Source organism: Canis aureus, chromosome 38 (assembly GCF_053574225.1).
Source record: "Canis aureus isolate CA01 chromosome 38, VMU_Caureus_v.1.0, whole genome shotgun sequence".
NCBI classification, from domain to species: domain Eukaryota; kingdom Metazoa; phylum Chordata; class Mammalia; order Carnivora; family Canidae; genus Canis; species Canis aureus.
The window spans coordinates 16320371-16348135 of NC_135648.1; positions in this window are offsets into that span (position 1 = coordinate 16320371).

Genomic DNA, 27765 nt, shown 5'->3' on the forward strand with positions numbered 1-27765 from the left:
TGCTCAGAAATAAAGAAGAAGCTTGAAAAGCACTATGATGTGTATATTTTAAATATTCTGAACCTGAGATATTTGCAAACATTCAAGTGAAAATATCCATTGTGCTGTGGCTAAACATTTCTATAATTCAAGAAAGGAGCTTGAGAAAACACAGATCAGACGTTGTCTGCATACAGCTTATTTTAAAAAAAAATTCACATGAATAATATCACATTGTGGACCAAAAGAGGGCCTTTGACAAAATTCTGAAAATTGCCCATATTCTGGAGTTGAAACCAGCATAGAAGACTGATAAGGATCATCCATAAATAAAAATGGCAGACACAGAAAGAGTGTTGCTTTGGAAGACATGAGGAAACAGTCATTTTTTAAAGGGCAATCATGTCAAAGATTTCCGAGTATTTATTTGAGACTTAAAAGAGATTGCTAAATTATCCAGGGTGAGATTAGCAAGAGCAATGTTCAGGAGAATGCTAGGAGGGCAGACTAGAATGCAAATGGCTGAGAACTAGAAAGTAAAAATTTGTGGATAGCAGTTGTGGACAATTTATTTTGGAAATTTGGTTCTGAAAGGGAAGGGAAAATAGGGGCAGTGATTAAAAAGTGACCTGAACACAAAACAAAGTATTTTTAAAAGATCAAGACCTCAGCTTTTTAGTAAGATGGAGTCAGCAGAGAGGGAATATAATATGCAGTGAAGTTGGGAGAAATTACAATTTATAAAAAAATTTTTCTAAAATGTGGGTGTAAATAATTCTAGATTGATTGAGTCTTTCTTTTTCTTTCTTTCTTTCTTTCTTTCTTTCTTTCTTTCTTTCTTTCTTTCTTTCTTTCTTTCTTTCTTTTTAGAAGAGAGTTAAATTGTACAAAACATTACTTGAAGGATGCGTGGGCAGCTCAGTTGGTTAAGTAGCTGACTCTTGGTTTCAGCTCAGGTCATGATCCCAGAGTCTTGGGATTGAGCCCTATCCCAGGCTCTCCTGTCAGTGTGGAGTCTGCTTGAAGATTCTCTCTCTCTCTCTCCCACCCCACCTACTGGCCTATACTCTCTCTCTCAAATAAATAAATAAATCTTTAAAATTATTACTGGAAAAATATATGGGAAAGGCATAGAATAAAGTACATTGTTAGATTTTGTTGAATAAAGTTAAACAAGTAAGTAAATCCTCAAGAAGCTACATGTAAAAGAACTGAAGAGAGAAGAGATATATTGAAAATATTTAAAGAAAGATCAGGAAAATATTTTGGTAATGTTTATGAATTACAATGGTACAGCAATTGAAAAAGTTCCATTGATGATGTTATTATTCATTTATACTGGTCCAAATATCCTTGGTTCTGAGATTTTCTTCAGATATCCTCATTAACAGCCTGAGTACTTGGGGGCAGTCTCATGAGATTTACTCATACATTGGATAAGATCTGAATCATAGAATATTGGCATTATAGCATATGAAAAAATGCAAGGAGCCAGAAGGTTATTTCAAAGAATAGCTTCGAGAACAATTAAAAAAGTGTGATGAAGGAAATAGCTGATTTTGGAATTAGGAATATTTGAAATATAAGTTCAAGGTGTGATCATGGAAATGTGTATTTTAAGAGTCTAGAGGAGAAGGTATTGGAAGTGAACAGATCATGGAACTGAGTTTAGAGATGATCCAGTTCAGTGTCCCCCAACATTTCCTCTGCTGCTGTACTCCTCACATTCCATTAGGTAACCTATTTCATTATCTATCAGAATTCTCCACTGTTTGTCTGACTGAGAATCACTGATCTTTCTATACTTCATTTTACAGAGGCTTCATTTTTACTTCTCCAAAGTCACATGATAATTTTGTGACACAATTTGGAATAGAACACTGGGATCCTGAACTATAATTCAGAATTTTTAATAATACATCAGTTTGCTTTTTGTCACTCAATACAGCTACTATACAATTTGGTTCTCTTAGCTTTATTTCATAGCTTAATTGTCCCTTATGAGTATAAGGGGGTGCTGTTTGAGATTTCAAATACAGAAACACTGCTTAGAGAAAAAAGTAAAATATATTCAGGGTAATTTTCCAGAATGGGAACGAGATTAAGAAAGGATTTGAGGATCTTTAACCTAGAAAGAAATAATTTGGAAGGGATCTGCTAACTGCTTTATAATTAGCAGGACTTACCTGGAATTCCTTAATTTTGATGAGTTTTGATAATGTGGATTTGGTTTTGAAATCGATCTTCATTTACTCAGTGGCTTATAATTAAGATCAAAATGTGGAAGCTACCATGAAAAAAGATTTTTACTGATTGACCTTGGATTGGATATTAACAGAATTGCCTCCAAAATACAAGTTGACTTCAGAAAAAGACTTCGCCATCACTGAAATATAAAACCTAGTCAAAGTAAGAGCTGAATTATACTTGTGAGTTTGATGATTCACACTAAGATAATAATGTCCCTCAAATTTCTGGGATCTACTATCCCATCCTTAAAGATGTATTGCCATATCAATCTATTTAAGCAAAATCTCTTGAAATCTGTTTCTAAGCTGAGGAGTTAAACTGTATTCATTTTGAAGTCTCTTTTGTCATGCTTTTATCCAATAATTTCCCAAAATGCTTCTTCCAATATCACTTGATCTCTCACTTGACTGGGAATTGTTCCCTATTTGGAGAGCTTCAGCCAAGTGAAATTCTTACTATCAAGTAAAGATAGTATTCATCTTGGAGTGCCTGGGTGGCTCAGTCGATTAAGTCTGCATTCAACTCAGGCTGTGATCCTAAGGTACTGGGAGGGGAACCCCAGGTCAGGGGAACTCCCTGCTCAGTGGGGAGTCTGCTTCTCCCTCTGCCCCTACCCCTCTTCCTCCCCCTCCTTGTGCAAGCACACACACACATACTCTCTCTCTCAAATAAATATAATTTTTTAAAAAATAGTAATCATCTTATCTTGTACTATAATTTAATTTTAAGCATCTTTTCCTGCTAATTTCTGTTTATAAAGTTATCTAATTCCACTCTCTGAAATTATGTATGATATAATCATCACTCAGTTTTGGTTATTTCCTTATTAAATATTTTCCACAAAAAAATGGAATGGATTAAAAAAAAACTTGTAAATTTCCCCTTGACATGAGGTGTTTGTTGGTGGACCATACCTTTAATCAGCATAACCGTAAAACCTCAAATCCTCACCAAAACTAACAGATCTATATCACCTGATTATATGAAATATATTGGCAAATGAATTAAACTTAGGTTTAGGGGACATTCTTTGTTGGTAACTAACTTTGTTACTGTATGCTAACTCTACATTTAGTTTTGATATGTGAAAAATAAAGGCAATATGTGTTGTTTCATTATTCAAAAAACATTTTTAAAAAAGTAATGCCCAATTTAAAAAATACCCAATAAAACCCAGTTCCTTGCTAGACATCTGGAAAGCAGAAACTGGTAGAGGCAAATGCATGATTTAAGATAATTTGTTTACAAAGACCTTGATTTTTTTAATTTTAGAATTTGAGAAACTTTCTTATACATTAATAAAGAGGGAGAGCAAATTTTATGTAAAAATTGTGGCATAGTATATTGATATTACTTAAAAATGTGTTTTCTTATTTATTAACTATAAAGAAAGAATGAGGAATAAAGAAGAAAATACATCTCAAGAGAATCAGAAAGTGTTTCCTGATATCTTGGTTAAGAAAACCCCTTTTGGTAGAATGTGGGAATCATAATTCACATAGATATTAAAATAAAATATAGCAAATTAGTAGATATTTCCCACAATTCTAAAAAAGTTTAGGAGAGTGTAATCGACTATCCTGATAATGGTGTGCAGTGGTCATTTTAAAAGGCTGTGCAATGATGCTCTATCACCTTGATAGCAATATATTAGAACAAACATGTAATTGCAAAAGTCAATTAGAATTTAAGAGGAAAGTAAGTTGGGATATTTGTATCTTAGTAGAATTTTGTTATAGTGTTTATAGTTAATGAACTGATATAAGAGATTCTTGCAAATTGTGGTTTGTCTAATTCTTTATTGTTCCAACTATATAAAAGAAGGGAATGAGTGGAGTATAAAATAAGAAAATGAAAAGAGTAAACATGTCTGGTGGCTTCAATGTGCCTGATGGCTTTTTTGAGAACTTTTTGTTGAGGTGGGGAGAGAAAGAAAGAGAGGTGAATACTATGAACTGATGCTTTGATAATTATTGATTGCATCTGTCTACCACATTGTTAATGCCTTAACCCAATCCCCTTACCTTCTTCTTTGTCTTTTTTTTTTTTTAAGATTTTATTTTTAAGTATTCTCTACATCCAACATGGAGCTCGAACTCACAAAGCTGAGATCAAGAGTTGCATGCTCTACCATCTGACCAACCAGGAACCCCTCTCTATGTTCTTCTTTCTATCAACACAATATTTTATATTCCAACCAGCCTTTCAGTCTTTCACATGACTAACAAAAGTTCTTTTCTTATCTTCCATAAAACCACAGGGAATGTTTCCAGAACCCAAGTGTCACAATAAAATAATCTGATTAAAATCATCCAGTAGATCTACGTATTTCAAGAGAGCACCCAAAATGCTTTAAGAAAATGTCAAACACTGCAAATGAATCAGTCACAGGAATAAAAGGTAAAGCATAGGGAATATACTCAATGGTATCGTAATAGAGCTGTATGGTGACATGATAGCTACACTTGTGAGCATATTACAATATATAAACCTAACATTGTATGTCAGTTACATAAAGAAAAAGAAAAAGAAAATATCAACAATAAAGAAAAAGAAAATATCAACAATGCTACAACTAGTTACTTCAGAATAAGCACTTACGAATCTCATTACCTCCCATTCCTTTCTCCCTGCATAGCACTCATTCTTACCTATTACATTTTATAAATGTCCCACGATGCATTCAAGATGCCTGTTATAAAATGTGCCCCTTTACCTGCAATATTTTTAATCAGTTAACTTTACCACCACCTACAACTACACATATGGTACATATGTCAATTACAGTTTTGCATCCATTTTCATAGCCATCTTCTGTCTCATAGACTGAATTAATTCCAGAAGGTTGACCTATAGCTTACTTAATTATATCCTCTAATATCAGCCACGATATCTCTGACATAGTAGACGATCAGATGTTGCTAAACAGATGAAGTGATGAATGGATACCTTTGGTTCTCAGAAAGAAGGAAAATACTTGGTTTTCTCACTTTAACCAAGTTAGGTTAGAGGAGGTCACCCCCTTCTCACAGTTATACTCTCAGCTAGTTATTAGAACTTCTAAAGGAGATTTGCTTAGAGAAAGAAAATGTTTTTAACATTGTTTCAATGATTTGCTCATATACTTAAAAAATTTTTTGAGCTGAGAGACAGGCAGATAGCGAGTAGACAGGTATGAAAACTTAATATTTGAGTGGTAAATAATATTGTATCAGAGTTATTAGAAAATTGGTATTTCCATGTCTTACTACTTTATTAAAATGGCAGACAGAACTATGAGATATTGGAAAGTAATTTGATGGCATTCTTTCATTATATGTTAGATAACAAAAATTTCTTGAGAATTGTGTTGCTAAATTGCCAATTGTTATGACAAGTTTCAACCAGAGGGAATCTAGATTTCAATAATTTACTGTTTAACCATTTTTCCAATTGTTATTTCTGAACAACTTACAAAAATAGTTTTCCAAACAGGCTCATAAAGAATTTAATAATGCTACATGGTATTCTGCAGACTATACATCAAAAGAATTAAACTTGCCCACCTAACTGAGGGTAAGAATAATTGACCTTTAATATTTAGCTGTTGTTTCCTTAGCCTTAAACCATGAGAGAAATATTTTATTTTACTATTTTCAGATATTTTATATTTTCAGATTTTCTGCAGAGCATTTAAAACTTTATATTTATAAAAGAAAAAAATGTTAATAACTGATCTCCAAATAAAAAAAGCCACTTAATTTTTCTACTTGTTTGAAACTAATCAGTTGATACTATGCTGTACTCTAGGCATATAATTTAGAGTGTTTAGAAAGGAGTTTTCCAGGTTCTTTCAGCACATAAAAATACTGTATTTGAGTGAATTTGATTTTTTGCATAGTCATTTCTGTTCTCTCCAGTATGGAAAGTAAAACCAGCCTTTCACTGATTAAGAATTGTCAATAATTTTCAAGCATATATCATAAATATATTTTGTAGCCAATGCAAGTGTCTTTGTGTATATGCATGTGCATGTACGGATGATTTTTTTAGCCAAAAATAAAGAATATTGAATAATTCATACAGTAATAGACTATGAAGTAGTACATAATAAGTTTGATTGAAAACTGCTATTGGATGTTGTCCAAGGAAAAATTAATTATTAACCTATATCCTTAAATTCATCCTCTTACTGATTCATTTACTATCACCATGCATAACATCCTGTAGGACTTCTGACATTAAATTAATATTATACATTATGCCTTTCCTTCTCTATAATGTTTCTATCAGAAAGTTAAATTTGAATATATAGGTATATATTAAGAAGTTTACATTGTAAGTTTATATACTATTCAACTATGGCTATTAAAATTAAAATTCAATTAATTAAACAAATTAAAAAGTCAGTTCTTCAGTTGCACTAGTCATATTTCAAGTGCTCAATAATCATAGGTGGTGAGCAGCTACCATTTATTACGGAAATTTTCATCATCACAGAAAGTTTTATTAGCACTCTAAGACATAATTTTATATACTGGTTTTCATAATTCTTTGCAAAAATGTGTTACCACACACATAAGAAAGTTTATCGCATGTCTTGTAACAAGTTTATAAAAAATGAGCTAAATATCTTATATTAAATAGTTTTATTTACTTTTTAAAATAATACAGAAATTCTTAACAGTAGTAAATGTTTGAATACCACGAAAAATCCCCCAAACTTATTTGTTTGAATAAAAAATTCCCCATGTATTCAAGAATGCACATGTATTTATTTTCATAGAACTATTGCATTAAATTTTCTATTTTTGAAAGAAAATAAAGTAGCAGAAGGAATAAAGGGGTAAAGTTAAATAAGAGCAAAGTTTAAATATACCAGTAGTAGCATACCATAAACAGAGAAATTTTAAACAACAACATAAAAAACATAAACTCCCATAAAGATAGGGAAATTGTGGCGTAAGAAAATATTTATTATGATACCAAATACATTGCCAAATGGATAAAAATGTCCTTGATATTTTTCCTATGGCAACTTACATAGTAATTATTCACTTAATTTTTCTTCTATGAAGAACTAATTATTTTTCAATTCAGAATGTTTCAAAATTAGAAACAGAACATTCACCAGATGTTTGGCAATGTATCAGACAATCACTCTGGGCAACACTATTTGTAAAATTAAGTTCTTGCAATAAATGATCTCAAAGGATCCTAGGCTTGTATGTTGTATGCTAGCTAAGTGTCTTAACTATAGTGTTGCTTTAAAAATTCCATTATGATAAAGATACTGGGATGCTTGGGGGGACTCAGTTGGTCAATCGTCTCACCCTTGATTTTGGCTCAAGTAATGATCTCAGTATCCTGGGATCCAGCCTGGGGAGGGTGCCAGACTCAGTAGTGAGTCTGCTTGAGGATTTTCTCTCCCTTTCTCTCTGCCTCTCCCACCACTCATGCACTCTCTCTTTCTCAAATAGATAAATAAATCTTAAAAAAAAATACAAAGATTTTTTTTCAGTATAGATTTATTTATACACGGAATTCACTTTGGAGAGACTCAATATTTATAGATGAGACAATTATTGAAGATATGAAAATATTTGTGGAGAACTCTGGAATGCAAAAATGGAAACTTTCCTTTGGTAAAATTAATAAGTTGTAATGATAAAAATATCATATAGGGAAAATGCAATCATTTTACTGTGATTCTATACTGTGTGACAAAATTTCTCCTCTTAAAATTACCGTTGTTTTCCCCCTCTTTTTTGTTATGCTTGATGTTAATCTATATTTATTTGTTAAAATCTCTTGCTATCTTAGTGTCTGAATTCTTTCTAGATATTTTACTGACTATAAATCTGGAAACCTACACAAAATCAGTGTTTACTTATACTAACTTATGTGAATGTGAAAGCTACTAAAACTCACACGTGTCTTTGATTCTTGTTTTGGCAATATAGTTGTAAGATTGCAATTATTTTTTGGATGGTAGAAATTTGTGCTATCAATCAATTAGTGTAAAAAGACTTATGTATTAAAACTTTCCTCCTGGGATGTGTTAGAGGCTCAGTCAGTTAAGCATTTGACTATTGGTTTCAGCTCAGTTTGTGATCTCCTCCTGGTCAGGAGATTTCCCAGTAATGGGCTCCATTCACAGCAGAAGTCTGCTTCTCCTTTTCCTCTCCCTCTGCCTCTCCCCTCCTCCATCATCACTTGTGCACTCTCTCTCTAAAATAAAAAAAATAAATCTTTAAAAAATAATTTCCTCTTGAAGTCATTGATTTGTATTATAAGCACAAATTTAAAGACTTAAGCACCCATTTCCATTTTTTTCTGTGAATTTTTCAGCTTATTATCTTTAATATTTTTAATATTTAAAATATTGAGTTTCAATATGTAAAAAATAATTTTACTAAGTAATGTAATTTAGCATGAACCACATATACATCCTTTGTATACTATGAACATTGACTTCTTGTTAGTGTAGTTCTTCATTTTTTTCTTTATTTTTTAAAGATTTTATTTATCCATTCATGAGAGATGCAAAGAGAGAGAGGCAGAGACATAGGCAGAGGGAGGAGAAGCAGGCTCCATGGAGGAGCCTGATGTGGGACTCAATTCCAGGATCTCAGGATGACGACCCAAGCCAAAGGCAAATGCTCAACCACTAAACCACCCAGGCACCCCCTTCATTTAAGACTTTACTCAAATTTGTTTCTTTAGTAAAATCAATGAAAAAACTCAAAGAAAAATGTTATGACATCTTGAAAATGAAATCAAAAAATAAAAATGTGGGTGAAATAATCAATGAACTTAAATATTATACTTAATTATAATCTATTATCCAATGCGAAATTTCTTTAAAAGATTTATTTATTAGAAAGAAAGAGAGAGAGCATGAGCAAAGAGGCAGAGGGAGTAGGGAAGTAGCTGAGTAAAATAAATATATTTTTTATAATAAAAGTGATATAGTATGTGATAACAAAGTTATAAGTTATGAAGTATGATATTTAATTGTAGTGAAAATATAACCATTATTATGCCTGTTTTATGTTTAACAGTTCTTAGGGTTCTCACTTATAAAATACAGATTAATAAATTGTTTGGTAATTAGTAGAAAAAAAATTAAAATAAAAAATAAAACCAAACAGAAAGAAATGGTTTTATGGAGTTCATATTTCTATTTTGTTTAGTTGACTCTCTGTATCCTATGTTAGTCATATGGGGCCAATTCTTATTATGAAGTGTGATTATCCCAGATTTCATGAATTTTTGATAATATTGTCAGTCTAATTTTTAAGTTATGAAGCTGGAACTGGTTTCCAATGTTCTAACTCAATTTAGGAAGGAAATGAAATAGGTCTCAGTACCTCAACTGATTATTTTTTCATACAAAGCCTACATATCATTTTGTCTCCAAGTTGCATGTACTCTCATATATTGCCAAGTATTTGTTTACCAAATCTTACTTATGAGGTATGCTACACTCTCCAAACTTAATTAATGTTAACAATTTTCAAATCCTTTTTTTAAGTCATTCAAAACAGGAAAGTATTAACCAAGAAAACTTATTCAAACTTGAATATAGTGCATTTTTTGGCTGACCTACAGCAACATTATTATCATCAATATTAAGTGGTAGTTGGGATATTATTGAGAATAAAATACTTTATTTTTTCTTTGTTGTCATAATATTGAAAAAAATATCATTCTACACAATGTGTGAAATAATTTCTAGAAACACACACATCCAAAGTTATATGGAATAAATAGATGGTAAAATCATAATAAAAGACAATTTTTAAAATGTTACAATAATAGCCTGATGTATCCACCAAATTATTTAAACTTCTCTGTTTTTGACTTTTCCTAGAGTTATGAATTCAAGTTTTAAAATGTTAGTGGAAGTTGTTTTATGTTACAAACTGGAAGATTAATGTTTTTTTTTTCTCATTAAAGTTTCTAACTAAAACAAGATATTTTTTCTTTGTCTTTTATTTTACATATAGTTTTCACCATAAATATTATAATGTCATTGAAACTATAAGTTATCATTATGTCTTATCTTTCAAACATAAGTTATATGGGTATATTTATTTCAATTATTTTATTACTTTGCTTCAAAACTTGAAATAATGTTATATAACTTCAAAATATTTTTCTGAGTTGAGTTTTAAAGTTCTTTTCCTGACTATTAAACTACAGTTTAAAACAAAGCAAAGGCTTTCAGAAAACTGAATACACTCCCTGATAATTTGCCTTTGATTGCTTAATGAACATCAAATTTAGTGTCTCCTTTTTTTTTACTTCCTAATCACTTCCTAATTTACACTAATCTGACTTCACCCAGACTCTAATAAAACGATGCTCATAAGGTTGCTAAGAAACCTTAATGCCACAAAATCTAATAAGCATTTTTCCATTTTCACCACTTTTTTTGGAGATTTTATTTATTTATTTGAGACAGAGAGAACGAGCAGGAGCAGTGGGGAGGGGCAGAGAGAGAAGCTGATATCCCACTGAGCAGATGCAGGGCTTGATTCTAGGACCCCTGAGATCATGACCTAAGCCAAAGACAAACACTTAACCAACTGAGCCATCTAGGTGCTCCAGTGTTTTTCTCATTCCTGGTAGCATTTAGTGCTCTTCACCTCTCCTTGTTTCTTTAGTGTCTATGATACCATGTCCTGGCTGCTTTGTCCCAAATCGGATTATTTTGCTGATTTATCATTTACTGCTTTCTTGTACATAAGTTATTACAGCAAGAAAAATATAAAGGTGAACCACAAGTATTAACCCATACCCAGCGTACAATCCAACTAGTGGTGTTTCCATGTAAATGACAGTTTGTAGCCACTTTGTAATTTCTGGAGAAAGAGTAAGGCCCAATGTTCATTCTCCATTATTGAACTTTTCATAGCTTTCCAGAATATAGTCTCAATGTCAATCTCCACAACCGGAGAAAGTTTGCTAGGGTTGGACTATATATCCCAAATCTCTCAGGTAGGTAATAAATGATAACCAAGAAATCGTAGGTCAGAATTCTATTGTGTTTTCTATGCTATGGGAATGAAAATACTATTAAATCCTCAGATTCAGTCACTGGGAGTTATTTGGCATGAAAAGTAACTTCCTGACATTATAATATATTTGATTAGTAGAGAAATTATTAAATGAACCACTGTGAAAATCCCTAGATCACTTCAGCATGATCAGAATAATAATGGTTGTATGTATTATCTGCCTACTATGAACAGATACTTTGATTTTTTTTTAAGAATCAAAATCAAAACCAATTAAAAATGGTTTAATGAAATTTCTGTTTTTATGCCTTCCTATATTTCATAAGAAATGAAGGGCTAACTCATACTGTATACTGTGGTAGACATTCTCTGTATGTTCTTTCAACTGACCTCACATACCCCATTACACAAATTAAAATAAAACAAAACAAAACAAAGCAAAAATCTGAAGATCAGAAAGTTTTAAGACTTGCCTAGGATCACCCAAGTAAGAAATGATAGTCTATAGTGACAGTCTTGGAAATTTAACTGAGATATATTTAAACAAAATACATTAGAAATACTTAGCTGATGTCTCTTTTTTCTCCAAATCATACCAAAATGTCCTTTATTAAAGTTACAACTTCAGACAACATATTTTTCATCAAGTAGGCTTTTAATAAAGCTACATTTTGTGGAAATCAAATTTTTATATGTACATATGAAAACTGATTGCAGAGTGATTAAAACATTCAAAACAGGGTTCCTGGGTGGTTCAGTGTGTTACACATCTACCTTCAGCTCAGGTCATGATCCCAGAGTCCTGGGTTCGAGTTCTGTATTCTGTTCCCATACTCTGCTCAGTGAGGAGCCTGATTCTCCCTCTGCTTCTGCCTGCCTGTGGAATAAATAAAATCTTAAAAAAAAAAATTCACAATAGTATCGTTTTTCCTATTCGGATTTTTCCCCTCTATCAGCTGCCAACATGTCTGTCAATAAACTTTAAGTCTCATATTATAGATAGAAAATGATGACTTTCATAATTTCCACGAGGCTAGGGACAGTTACACACAAAATACACTGCAACAACTTCCTAATGCTTTTGTGAGGTGTGCATTGTTTATGTAAAGGATAAGATGCACCCCTAAATCACATAGTAACTCCTGAATTTCATAAAGAAGTTCATAGTACTAATAATATTTTATAGGTGACATATTTCAAGTAACATGTGTGATACTGGTCTAATTATTAAACCATAAAGATGTAGGACATTTTTAGCTAACTGAAATCCTAATTTTACAATTACCATAATTTTAATACCTGTCAAAATACTCTAACACTTTGCATAAAAATATTTTATATGACCTACTTACTTTTTAATCCTCTTAATATATGGATCAAATTTTGCACATGAAAATAATTTATACTTTTACTTTTTCTCATTTCATTAAAAAATAGTTATTTGGATGGTAAAATCCAATTTAACCTTGTGTCCCTAGGGGATATGGGATACTTTGCTTCATGTTAATTAATGTCTAAATGGAAAGAATAAAAAATATGGAATTGAACTTCTTAATTTAGAAAAAGTTTGGTTTTTTAAAGCTGTGATCAATCCATTTATTTAGACTTTGTGTTTGGTTTTATGAGGAATTATAAGAAGCATTCTATAAACTTTTTCATCTTTTATTTTTGTCTTTATATTTACATACATCAAAGATTTATGTAATTTGTTCTATATAGTTCAAGTTTCACGAAACTGTTAATTGTAATGCTACACACACACACAAACACACCCATAGCTGCCTATATCTGCATACATATTAGACAGCATATATATATATATATATATTTACACACACATATATGTTTGTAAATATACATACACACACAAATGCCTCTATATATTTTGGCTTGCTTTGCATAGCAGTGTATTAAAATATATTTTATCTCATATAGTTTGACATTGTTAAATGTTAAATTACTTTTATTATTATGTTTCAATTAAACAGTTCCATCAACACAGCACATTGGCAAGTAAATGGGAAATTTTGGGCCAATCTATTTAATCCATTTATAGGTGAGAAAATGAATTAGCATATTGTTACTACCTCAGTTTAGTAATAAATATCAAATTTCCAGATTCCGATTTTCTTCTAAAGAAAGATTGGAGGAAACTATGTTTCTTTTATCATTTATGTGGGTGAAGTATTTATTACACAATAATGAAAGTGATAAAGTGCTTATGTTCTGATGTCAGAGGCAGTTTCTTAAACTTTGACATAAAATAATTTCTCAATAGTAAGTGCAATGATAAGAGAAGTACTGGAGTAGTTGAGAGTACAAAGCAAAGGCGCTAAGCAAATTAAGTTATAAGGCAATTAGAGACATAGCAGGATAGTCACCAGATGGAAAGGGAAGATGTGAGAAAGAATGATTACCTCCAAAAGCCCAAAGACAAGACAGCATAGAATGTATTACTGAGGAGATTAAGAAAGAACAAGTCATAAAAAGACTAGTAAACCAGAGTAATGATGAGTAATATTTAAGTATCTAAGTCTTGGAGGCATATTGTTCAGAACATGCAAACAAGTTTGTTACTTATTAACTGTGTGTCTGAGCCAGTTAACTAAATTTTTCATTTCGAATGCTTTCTCATGTGTAAAATTAAAATAATAATGACCCTACCATCCATGATTTTTTGTGAATGTGATATAATATAAATACATTAGCACAATGTCAGGAACATTTTAAAACCCTGTATCTAATATTTATTGATATTATAAATACATTCTATCACTCTATTACTTGGGAGTAGAGCTGCAAACATGCTCTTCTAACGAAACATCTGGATCTTTCTTCTTTGTTTTGTTTTGGTTTTGGTTTTTGGATCTTTTTCAAACAGAGAAAGCATTGTTCCTTCCCAGGGATTTCCCTATCTCTTATGGGCTGGAACAGTGCTAACATTCCAATTTTACCTGCAAAGGAGACTGGGAATTCTAATCTGGGTAAGTAATGTGGATAAGAAGTGATGCACCATCTATGATAAAGACAAGCAAGACAGGTGAACTGTGTTTTGCATGAGCCCATCTACAGCACATGTGATAAACCTATACCTACAATAAGACACAATTGAAGGATTTTAATCAAGGTTTTAACTTGATTATTTTCAAATTAGGAAGATCTCTTTAGCACTAGGTTTGTGAAAGAAAGTTACAGGTACTCAAAGCATCTATTATCTCTGCAAAAGGGTGGGGGGAACATCACTAAGGAGCAAAAGGTCAAGAGGAATATAAAAAGAGTTTTTAAGAAAGCAATATTTTGACAGTTTCCATGGAGAAATGAGTAAGAAGTGACCAGAGATACATGGAACTATACCTAGAATCTACTGATGCTTTGGATTATGATACAATAACATTCCACCCAAATATATTGATGGATAACTTTTATGGAAATTTTGTATAATACTTAACATTTAGTTTTAGAGTTTAGAAAAATGAGAACTAATAATGTATTCAACACATCATAATTCACTTAATTTATACTAAGTGTAGCTTAAAAATGGCTAAAAGATTACCTATCTTTTTATATTCTGTGAATTTAAAATCTGATTCAAAGTAAAGGACTTAAGACATTATTTGAAATAATTTTGCATAACTTATATTAAAGAGAATGAGTAGAATATGTTTGAAATTTAGTATAGAAATTCATCTGGCAGAAGCAAATTATTTTCATTGGATTATAGTAGGAAATTCTCATGGAAACTAAATTTTGTAAGATTTTGATTGACAGTGAACTAATTTTGCCTTTATCCTATGGTCAATTAAAACCTTTATCCTATGGTGATACAATTATCACCACTCTCAAAGAAGTAGGTTATTTATGAAAAATGAGTATTTTGTTTAAAATTTGTCATCTGTTAACTATCACATCTAGGGAACATTTTATCTCAGGAGAGTCTCTGAAAGATTTAGAAAACAAAACATAGTAAGTAAACTTATATACAAAATGCAACTTGTCCTTTGGATTATTTGATATATTTCTTATATGTCTTAAATAGCTGCAACAATTTCACTTAGAGTAGATTTATTGTATAATATATTGATTATGCATCTATGGAAATAATAAACTAAGCACTAGAGTATACATTGCAGCTGTGCTAAGTTGTATATAACTTTAAATAGAACTAATAGAAATGGGCCCAAAGGCTTAGGCTCTGATTTGATGTACTTCTGATTTATAGTAAAGTCAACATAACTTTAACTAATTAAACTAATTTAAAATTAACTGATTCAATAGTTTTTTTCATTCCATTTGAGTCTACTGAAAGAAATCTGGAATTCATTAAAAAAAAATTAAAAATTGTATAAGTTAAAGAAAAAAGATTCCAAATCTAAATATTTGTTATGGGATCCCTGGGTGGCGCAGCGGTTTGGCTCCTGCCTTTGGCCCAGGGCTTGATCCTGGAGACCCGGGATTGAATCCCACATCGGGCTCCCGGTGCATAGAGCCTGCTTCTTCCTCTGCCTGTGTCTCTGCCTCTCTCTCTCTCTCTCTCTCTGTGACTATCATAAATAATAAATAAATAAATGAATAAATAAATAAATAAATAAATAATTGTTACATAACAAATTTGCCAAATACCATGTGTCTTACTGGAAAAGGGAAACAATGTGAACTGAGAGATATTGCATGTTCATTAACAGGATGATTCAATATTGTCAAGGTATTCTCAACTAGATCTGTAGATTCAATGCAATTCAAATCAAAATCCTAGTAAGTCTTTTTCTGATATTGATAAACTGATTCTAAAGTTTATAGAGAGAGGCAAAAGACCCAAAATAGTCAATGCAATATCGAAAGAGAAGAACAAGTTTGGAGGACCAATACCATCTTGCATCTAGATTTCCTATAAAGCCACAGGGATCAGGACTGTGTGGTATCAGTGAAAGTAATCAAATAGATCAATGGAATATAATAGAAACCCAATAATAGACCCACTGAAAAAGAACAACATCCCTCCTCTGTCTCCTCTACTGTCCACTACTAAACCTCTGACACTTCTGACCATCAAACATGTTTGTGGGGTGTTTCTTGCATCAAGCAATTCTGACCACCAGCCAGTGTCCTACAATATAATTTAGTCTTACACTATCTTTCAGGAGGAGTTAACATAAGTTCCCACAAATTAAGTTCTTAGTCCTAGAAAACTGTCACCCTCTACCCCCACCACACACACACAGACACACACATGCACGCACACACACACGCATACACACACTTTAGATGTAAGTCCAAGCTGTTACCTGTACTTCAAACCATCCAGCTATAAATCAAAGATTTCCAAGACTCATCCCTCAGGTTAGATTAGATCAATTTGCTAAAGCACCTCACAGAACTCAGAAAAACATTTTACTTACTGGATTACTGGTTTATTATACAGGAATATCACTCAGGAGCACTCAGTTGGAAGAGATGTATAAGGGAAGGACTATGAAAAGGGACTGGATGTTTTCATGATCTCTGTGGATGTATCACTTGCATCTGCAAGTGTTCTAGTCTTCCAACTTGGAAGCTCTCTAAACCCCATCTTTCTGGATTTTTTTAATCTTTAAAATCTTTTTAAAGATTTTTATTTATTCACAAGAGACATAGAGAGAGAGGCAGAGACATAGGCATAGGGAGAATCAGGCTCCATGCATTGAGCCCAGTGTGAGACTCAATCCCAGGACTCCAGGATCATGCCCTGAGCTGAAGGCAGATGTCAACCGCTGAGCCACCAAAGTCCCTCATCCTTCTGGATTTTGATGCAGTCTTCATTATGTAGGCTAATAGCTGACTAAATCATCAGCTATTGTGAGTTATTCAACCCCCAGACACATGCCCCTTCCCCTGACGTCTGAGGTGGGGCTGAAAGTTCAACCCTCTAATCATGTGGGTTTCCCTGACAACCAAAACCCATCCTAAGAAGGTTTTCTAGTCACCTCATTAACATAAACTCAGGTATGATTGAAAGGGACTACAAAAGATACCCACGTAAGTTTTAGGACTTGGAAGATATTTCAGGAACAGGGAACAAAAGTAAATAGCATAACAAAAGATGCCCCATAAGGCTCTGATCTAGAACACCACAGGGCCCTGGGATGTTTCAATTGGTTAAGCTTTCAGCTCAGGTCAAGATCTTAGGGTCCTGAGATCCTGCCCTTGCTCAGAGGGAAGTCTGGTTGGGATTCTCTCTCTCCCTCTCCCTCTGCCCCTCCCCCCAGGTGCTCTCTCTCTCTCTCTCTCTCTCTCAAATAAAAAAAAAATATTAAAAAAAACCTACAAGGGTTTTAGTAGCTATGTGCCAGAAATAGTGGATTAAGTACAAATAAATATTTCTCATCATAAGTCACAATATCATACCCACATAAATATAATAAACAGATCTTTGTCAAAGAAGCAAAGTCAACACAAAGAAGCAAAGATTGAGTTCTCCACATGCAAAAAAAAAAAAAAGATCTAGACAGACTTTATTTTTTTTAATTTTTTTTAGACAGACTTTATATTGTACACAAAAATTAATGGAACACAGACCTAAATGCAAAATGTGAAACCATAAAACTCCTAGAAGATATCATAGGAGAAAACCTAGATGACCTTGGGTACAGAGATGACTTTCTAGATATAATACCAAAATTATAATGCACAGAATGGGAGAAAATATTTTCAAAAGACAAAGCTGATAAAGTACTGGTATCCAAAATATACAACTCTTAAGATATGTGTATATATATATATATATATATATATATATATATATATATATCTTAAAATGCAACAAAAAGTAAAACGACCCAATTGAAAAATGGGGCAAAAACCTTACATATACTTTATTACAGAAGGTATACAAAGAGCAGATAAAGATATGAAGGGAGGTCCACATCAGAGACATCAGGAGAATGCAAATGAAAACAGTGAGATGCCACTACGGAACTATTAAAATGACTAAAATTCAGACTACTGCCAATACCAAATGCTGAAGAGATGTAGAACAAGAAGGATACTGATTCATTGTTCAACATAAATTGGTATAGCTGCATTGGAAGACAGTTTGGAGGATTCTTAGGAAGCTAAACATACTCTTACCATACAATCCAGAAATCATGCTCCTTGGTTTTTACCCAAAGGAGTTGAAAACTTACAACTTGCACACAAATGTATATAGCAGTTTTATTCATAACTGCCAAAACTTGGAAGCTACCAAGATGTCTTTTAGTAAGCGAATGGATAAATACATTGTGGTACATCTAGATACTGCAATATTACTCAGCGATAAAAAAGCAATAGCTATCAACCATAGAAAGATATGGAGGAATCATAAGTGAATATTACTAGGTGAAAGGAGCCAATATGAAAAGGCTACATACTGTATGAGTACAACTATGTGACATTCTGGAAATGGCAAAACTATGAAGACAGTAAAAAGATTGGTGGTTTGCATAGGTCAGGGGTTGGTGGGTGGTAAATGAATAGAGGTGAATCAGAGAGTATTTTTAGGGCAGTGAAAATACTGTGTGACATCAAAATAGTTATACATCCAACTATAAGCAATCTACAATACCAAGAGTGAACCCTAAGGAAAACTATGGGTTTCAGTGATTATAGTGCACTAATATAGGTTCATCAACAATTCATCAGTTGATCCTAATGGGTGGGGAATAAAGATAATGAGGAAGGTTATACATGAGTGGGATGAGGGGGTATATGGGAAATCTGTGCCTTTTCAATTGTGCTAGGAATCTAAAATTCTTTTCAAAAAATAAAATTTTAATAAAAAATTAAAGCATCAGTCAAGACTTTAATTATAATCTAATTATATTTATCTTATAAATTCATATGGTTAGGCAAAATGTTTTACTTTGTATATCTCTAATGTCCAACTTGGTTTTACCTGGTATATCATTAGCCAACATAACTATATACAAGGTTAGATAATATTTGTCCTATTTTATATGTGATAAACCCAAAGCTCAGAGGCATTAAGTTTTTTAGTTTAAGTCATGTAACTGGTGAACAATTTAAATTGCTTCCTTTCACTCAAAGTTAATTATAATACAACTACTTGCCTCCTTGGTACCAATTGAAATATGTCTGATTAATGATATCATTCTTGTCAAATATGTGTTATTATGGGGGGTTAATTTCATGTTCAGTTTCCTTTGTAATGGTTTTATTGAAAAGTTTAATTTTTATAAAAATATATGAACATTGTTAAGAGGAAAAACTGCTGACCTAATTATCATTTACATAAGTTTAAACACAGAAGACCAAGAAAAATGACAGAAGGCAAATATTTTGAATGCTATTTGGAATGTTATTTTGTTGTCATGTTGTAAGAAATTCTCTTCCAAGCACATCATATTTTATCAAAACAAAGTGGAAACTAAAGTATTAGGAAGTATTAGGAAAAAAGCTTGTTTTGGTAATAGGATAAAAAACTTTTCTATCCCATGTTTTCCTAAAGCTTTTAGTAAACTGTAAAGTCTAGGCAATTTTTATTTTAGTCATGATCTCTTAATTCTTCCCAAGCTATCTTTAAAAAATATTTGTTAAAGCAGATAGGGCACAATTTTAAAATAGAGTTGTAATGCTCTAATAAATTAGCTATTTTCCTACCACTTTGAGCCCATCATGTGAAAGTCCTTAATTTCTGTTAAGTATCATTAATTAGCATTTTAATGTCATTAAACTATTCTAAAATACTTTACATATTTTAGGGGAATATGAATCATATAAAAATGTATCCTTTAGAGAGCATTTGCAAAATTTAAATGTATGCAAGGATTTATAAGTGCTTTACAGCATATTGTAGCACTTTTTGCATTAATTAATTCAGAAGATAATAGTTTCTACTAATTATTCCCAATGTAGTAACGGTGAATATTATAGAAATAATGCTTATGTATAGTATAAAAGACAATTTATCTTGTATGCTTCAAGGAAAACAAAACAAACAAACAACAAAGAACAAAACAATAAATGGTCTCACAGGGTTTTTCTTTCAATATCTTGTAATTTATGCATTTATAAAGATGAGCTCTGTTTAATTTGCTTGATAAACTCCAGTTCCCTTAATAAATTCTGAGAACAAAACAAAATCCTTGGAGCTGCTTTACAGATTTATGTGGTCATCAGAAACACTCCTGAAAACAAGTCATTGGTCTTCTGGGATGTCTTCATTGTCCTTTTTAAGTTTACTTGAAATTCAGTGTGGAGGCTGACATAGTCTATACTAATGCCAATAAGTTTAAATGAATATAGATATAGATATAGAAATAGATATAATTTTTGTATATGATTATGGTAGGATTATGCTGTTTCTTGTGTGCATATTTGGTCATGACTACAATCCTGTACCATTTTGTTTTATGTTTCTTCACATTTTTAAACCGAAATTTAATTCAGATAAAATAATTCTGAATATAAGGAAGTATTCAATATTATATATTCTGGACAAAGTATGAAGAACATGAACATTTAATATGTAAATCCACTTTCTCTCAAAATTCAGGGTAGCATCTATTTTGAAGACTGAGAAACCTGTAAATGTATAAGGCATATTTTGGGGCTAATAAAGGTACATCATATTGCAATAGATATTTTTTGAGGGGGTTTAATATTTTTTTTGTTTTAATTGAGGAACTAATTCAGAATATTATTGTTCTTAATGAAAGTCTTCCTTGAATAACCTTATGATAATTGCCTCTTTATTTCATACCTAAACTCTTAATTCATAAATATACTTTTATTTATTTAATTTTATTTTTAAATTTATTTATTCATGAGAGATACAGAGAGAGTGGGACAGAGACATAGGCAAAGGAAGAAGCAGGCTCTCCATTGAGCAGGGAGCCCAACTGGGGATTGACTTGAGGCTCCATCTCAGGACCCTGAGAATACGACCTGAGCTGAAGGCAGATGCTTAACTGACTGAGCCACCCAATATTAAACTTATATTTATTGATTTATGTAACAATTTCTCAAGTGTATAGTATGTGTTAAGTTCATTTTCTAAGGCTTGTGTAAAAGGAGTGTCTATAAGAGAGAAGAAATTTGCTTCCATGTTGCCTATATTTTACTGGGGAAGGAAAACAATAACAAGTAAATTAAAAAGTTCTTAATTATGCTGCAGTTCAATTCAATAAATATTTGTTAAGCATCTTCTCATTTTGAAGTGTTGTGAAGAGAGTGGGTGATAAGAATGCAGAAAAGGCCCATCTGCTGTCAAGGAACCCAAAGTGTAGGCAGAGTTACAGAAACTAAAATCTCCTAGGCAAGATCATTTCCAAGGGGTTAGTTGTAAAAGATTAGTATGTAATATTTATTGAGAGTTCAAAAAGAAAGGCCTTATACATGAAATATTGCTTGTAAAATCAGGTTACTAGTGTTAGAATGCAATGCAAGTAAGATAAAACTGTCCTTGTTAAGGAGAGTTACTGATAATGATGATGATGCTAAAAAATTGACCCGTAGAGGTTTAAAAACAAAAGAGGACAATGTGCTTGGGACAAGATTCTAGTGAAATAATCTTCCCAATTTTCAAATTCAGAAAACACTAAAAAAGAAAAAAAAATTCTGGTTATGTTACAGGTAGTGGCTTTTGGTATGCAGATACAATATTCTGGAAAAATAAAAGGGATCAGGTGGGTATTAAGAAAAAAAAAAGGAGAATGGGTGAGGGAGCTTTCTTTTCTTTTCTTTTCTTTTTCTTTTCTTTTCTTTTCTTTTCTTTTTTAAGATTTTATTTATTTTTTTCTAGAGAGAGAGAGAGAGAGAGAGAAGCAGAGACATACGTAGAGGGAGAAGCAGGCTCCATGCAGGGATCCCGATGTGGGACTCGATCCCAGGACTCCAGGATCACGCCCTGGGCCAAAGGCAGGCGCTAAACTGCTGAGCCAGCCAGATGTCCCTCCTTTCTTTCTTTCTTTCTTTCTTTCTTTCTTTCTTTCTTTCTTTCTTTCTTTCTTCTTTCTTTCTTTCTTTCTTTCTTTCTTTCTTTCTTTCTTTCTTTCTTTCTTTTTCTTTCCTTTCTTCTTTCTTTCTTTCTTCTTTCTTTCTTTCTTTTTCTTTCTTTCTTTCTTTCTTTCTTTCTTTCTTTCTTTCTTTCTTCTTTTTCTTTCTTTCTTTCTCTTTCTTTCTTTCTTTCTTTCTTTCTTTCTTTCTTCTTTTTCTTTCTTTTTCTTTCTTTCTTTCTTTCTTTCTTTCTTTCTTCTTTCTTTCTTTCTTTCTTTCTTTCTTTTTCTTTCCTTTCTTCTTTCTTTCTTTCTTCTTTCTTTCTTTCTTTTTCTTTCTTTCTTTCTTTCTTTCTTTCTTTCTTTCTTTCTTTCTTCTTTTTCTTTCTTTCTCTTTCTTTCTTTCTTTCTTTCTTTCTTTCTTTCTTTCTTTCTTCTTTTTCTTTCTTTCTCTTTCTTTCTTTCTTTCTTTCTTTCTTTCTTTCTTTCTTTCTTTCTTTTTCTTTCCTTTCTTCTTTCTTTCTTTCTTCTTTCTTTCTTTCTTTCTTTCTTTCTTCTTTTTCTTTCTTTCTTTCTCTTTCTTTCTTTCTTTCTTTCTTCTTTTTCTTTCTTTTTCTTTCTTTCTTTCTTTCTTTCTTTCTTTCTTTCTTTCTTTCTTTCTTTCTTTTCTTTCTTTCTTTCTTTCTTTCTTTCTTTCTTTCTTTCTTTCTTTCTTCTTTTTTTGAAGATCTTATTTATTTGACAGAAAGAGGGAGAAGAAGGTCCCTGCTGAGCAGGAAGCCCAATTTTGGGCTCAATCCCAGGGCCCCAGGATCATGACCTGAGCTGAAGGCAGACACCCAACTGCCGGAGCCACCCCCACACCCCAGACAAGGGAGCTTTCTTAACAGATGTGGCCAAATCCTCACCCCAGTAGAAGAGATTGTGAGCAGTAGACCACACTGGCATGAAATTTTGAACTCTGAGTGAGGAAAAATCCACAGATCCTATAGATTATCACAGAACTCCATTTGCAGTTAATCACTGTATTCTTGCCTACAATAAAGGAAATTGTGTGCTTCACCTATGGATTGGGAATTTTTATATCAACAGTCATAGTACTCATTTGAATCATGAGAAGGAAATTAGATGGTCATGATATATGCAATTTCTAATTTTTAGTTTTCACTCACAGTATTTGAACAATTATTTTAGATATTTTAATAGCTGCAAATACAAATGGCTTCAGAAAGTCAATGGAAAGTGAAAATTAGTAAAATGAGTTAAGAATAATGAAAGAGAGATGTGGGGATGGCAGGGAATTAGGGTATGTATGCTCCATTTCGAAGTGTTCAAGTTATGCCTGGGCAATTGTTTTAAATAATTCCCCCTAAATCTTTGAACAGACTTACAACTCATAAATACATTAATAGTTTATTGTAAATATGGATGGCAAGATTGCTCTTACACCTCGTAAAGTAGCAGAGTTGGAAGAGGGTCAGAAGACCCAAGGATGCATCCCTGTCTGTGAGCAACAAGCACACTTTTCAGGGAAAAATATTGGAGGGGAGGGAGGGGAGATATGGAATTATCAAATGTTCAAAATTCTTGACAATCATGAAAAAGAGATTGAACTGTATCCTAAAGACACATGATGCCACATAATCGGTTTTGAACTTTAGAGAATAGCCATAGCATGTTAATATATCTGAAAGATCATTGTAGCAGCAAATGCTGAGTGGATTGCAAGTCAAATGTAATTGAATGGAATGCATGTTCAGGTTTATGATGACCCAAATAATACTGATGAGAAAAAAATGAATTGAGGTCGTTTATATTTATCTAAGAATAACAAGTTGCTTGTATTAAGTCACTTGGTAAATCATCTGTCCCACCACATTTTTAAAAATATTTTATTTATTTATTCATGAGAGCCCGAGCGGGGGGCAGAGATATAGGCAGAGGGAGAAGTAGGCTCCTCATGGGGAGCCTGATGTGGGACTCGATCCAGGGAGATGCTCAACTACTGAACCACTCAGGTGCCCCCTATTCAACCACTTTTCATTCACAGCCTCCTTTATTTCAAGTTCTGTTCAAGACACTGGGGACAAGAAGATGAATAAGACAAATTTATATAATTTCTTTATTAAAGTGATCTGGGAAAGGCAGATATTAAAACATTATTTTATATGTTAAAAAGCAGTTTGAAGGTAGAACAATAGAGAGCAGAAAATAGGAGTGACATCTTTGAGAAGGTGAAATTTGTGAAGAAAACTAAATGAGTAACTCAGGAGGTTATTAACAAATCTGGTTTAAAATATTCCAAGCAGAATTGCAACAAATGCAAAGGTATTGACGCAGGAATAAACTAGTCATATTTGAGAAATAACATGAAAGTTGATGTGCCTAGAGTGAAAATTCAGTATGGAGATTGAAACAAATGCACTAATGTGTATACAAAATGCAGATCATTAACGAGTAGAAATTATATGGCATACCAGGAATAAACCCTGAGAGAATGGGAAAGGAAAAATAGAGGCACTGAGTATAAAAATAACTTTGAGTCTTTTCATTACAGAAACTAGACTGATATATAAAGTCTAGGGACTATATTGTTAAAAAAAAAAGGTTTTTGCTTCATATGTACTATATATAGTTTAACTTGCCAGCATTGAGATACTGTGAAAAATCAAAACTGCTTTAAGATATACTGTTGTATTAATTCCTTTGTGTAAGATTTGTAAAAGCATAGTGATAATAAAGTTAATATCAAAGCAAATGTGAACAGTGGGTTTTTGAGAAATTATTAGACATTTGTTTTCACATTTTACTCGTATGAGTAAAGAGATTTTATTGTTATAGAGACACTGGAGGTTACCTCAAATATTTGTTTCAAAAATTCAAGAGGTAAATGAATAGAGCATTTTGCTGAGATTGATTTTTTTTTGAGATTGATTTTTTAAATGTGTATATATCATTGAAAATTAATTTATTTTGTACTAGATGTTAGGATCTTTGTCTATAGTGAAACACAGCTTTTCCTTGTCTTCAAAATTATAAGGAAAGAAGCCACTATGATCTGAGTGAAATGATGAATATTTTAAATCCATTTTAACTAAACACATTGCTTAGCCCAAAACTTAATATTGAAAGTTTTTTAATTTGGAAAACATTGCAAAAGAGACTAAAAATATCCCAAAGATATTAGAGAAAGGCACACATTTCAACATTCCTTACATAACCAAGAGGACAATTTAAAATTAATATGTGTTAGATAGCAGAATGCTACATTTTAATTTATATCTGAGAGAAGGTTCATGAATAAATTAAATAAGCTGTGGAACAAATATTTAAATAGTGTGAACTATTAAATGAAGCAACAGCTAAATGTATGAAAGAATGTCACAGATTCTGAGCAATCATGACACATACGCTTACTCAATTTTATGGCAACTCAGGAAACTCCTCCTTGTGTCTACATTCATTTCAATTCAAATACTCCTGCTTGCTTTTTTTATTGAGCATGATCTTTGAAAAGACGCTCCATGCAAGAGTTATTAAATATATTTTTGTGTTGTTTTACTATCAAGAAAGCAGAATACATCTTTCCTACTCCTTTTAATATTAAGAGGATAAAAGGAAATTCTTCATTTACACCACAGCTAAGAATTATGAGATGACAATGAAGACCAGTAGGAATTTTAAGCAGAAAAAACCTAGGAAGAGTTTCCCAAGTCAGCTGAAGGGCGAGAGATAATTTTTAAATTTTATTACTTTTTGTGTTTTTTTTTATTATCGATGAAACAGGAATAAATATGCTTACATACAGGCAGCATTTTTTATTGCTATGAGTCAATATTGATATGGATTATCTATCAATAGTTGCTATAGTAATTCTCAGGAATAAATAAGTGTATATTTTAAATATTCACATTTTCTTCCACCTCTGGAATTATCAGGTACAAAATAGGTCACCTTGTTATTCTGTAACTATCAATGGAATAACACATAAGGAAAAATGCTTTATGCCTGGGGAATCTTCAGCATTTATCTCACTTGTCATTTTCTTTTCTGGTCTATTGTCTAACAGAATTTCTTAAAGTTGGTGATTATCACTGTTTCAGAGGTTAACAAAGGACAGCAAGTGTTTAATCCCTGTTATTTGTGCTCTGCATACAATGACAAGATTTCATTTGTAGATTTAAATCCTTCAGAAATATTTAACAAGAAATATGCTTAATTGTTTTTTGTTTTATTTGCTAAATTTGGAGAGATAAATAAGTTTGGCCAATCAGAAGTAAGCCCTATTTAATATGAAATCTCTAGCAGTGATAATAGCAACATTAAAAACAAATTATTCTACCTTGGAGGAGCTGAACCTGAAACTCCACTTTTCATGAAAAGATAAAGAGAAACCACTTTTAAAAGGATAAATCATAGTAAGAGGGTTGAGCTGAAGTCATGTGTAGGACTCTTAATGACATGCATTTTGATGGTTTTGATTATTTTCTGACCTAAATTGATTACTTCTTCCATCTTAAAATATAAATAAAATTAGAAGTCTAAGCCATAATACTTCAATAATGTAGTTCCACAATAATTGGCTTATCTGAGACAAGAGAGTTTCTCTTTTACATATTACATTCACGAAGTAGTCAAGTGGATGAGCCACTCCAGGAGCAGTGGACTCTGCTATGCACAATATGTATCTTCCATTTTGGCAGTTCTTTTGCCATTTTCTAGGCGATGCAAGTTCTATCTTTTATGAAATGACTCTGAATCTATATATATTGCCCTTGCTCTTACTCTAAGTTCAAGACATGACATAAATATAGATAGCCATGTGCCTGATTTAACATAAGGGTGAAGTTGCAAGAAGAATGAATGTGGGGAGACTGTTTATCAGTTTCAGCCAGAGGAACTTATCGGGAACTCAGTAAATGTGTAGTATATACTTCTTATCTTCATTATTATTAACTGTTGTGATTATTTCTGAAGAGTTAAGGGAATTGACATTTTTATAATAGGGTTTCCACATAAGTTACAGTACATGTTTTAATTTATGTTTAATATCATTAAGTAGATAGATGTGTGTATGTGTCCTACAGATATGTTTAGCTATTATTTGCTAATGTTATTAATATTGCTGATGTGGTTTTCCTCTGTATTTCTGAAATAAATGCTTTTTAGTATATATGAAAGGATATTAGTTATTTTATATTATATTTTTAAAATAAAGTGTTAGTATAATTTCTAATAATTTCTCCCTGATTTATTTTGGAATTTCCAAGTTGGGAATTACATCATATGACATAATGGCAGTTAAGTCTATATCTTAGTCATCTTGGCCTGCCATAGCAAGATAGCACAGAGTGAGTGGGGTAAACAACAAACATTTTTCATAGTTTGGGAGGCTGATAAGTTCAAAATCAAGCCACCACCAATCAGATTCCAGTGTCTGGTGACAACCCTGATCTTTTTTTTTTTTTTTATGATTTTATTTTTTTATTCATGAGAGACACAGAGAGGGGGGCAGAGACACAGGCAGAGGGAGAAGCAGGCTCCCTGTGGGGAGCCCGATG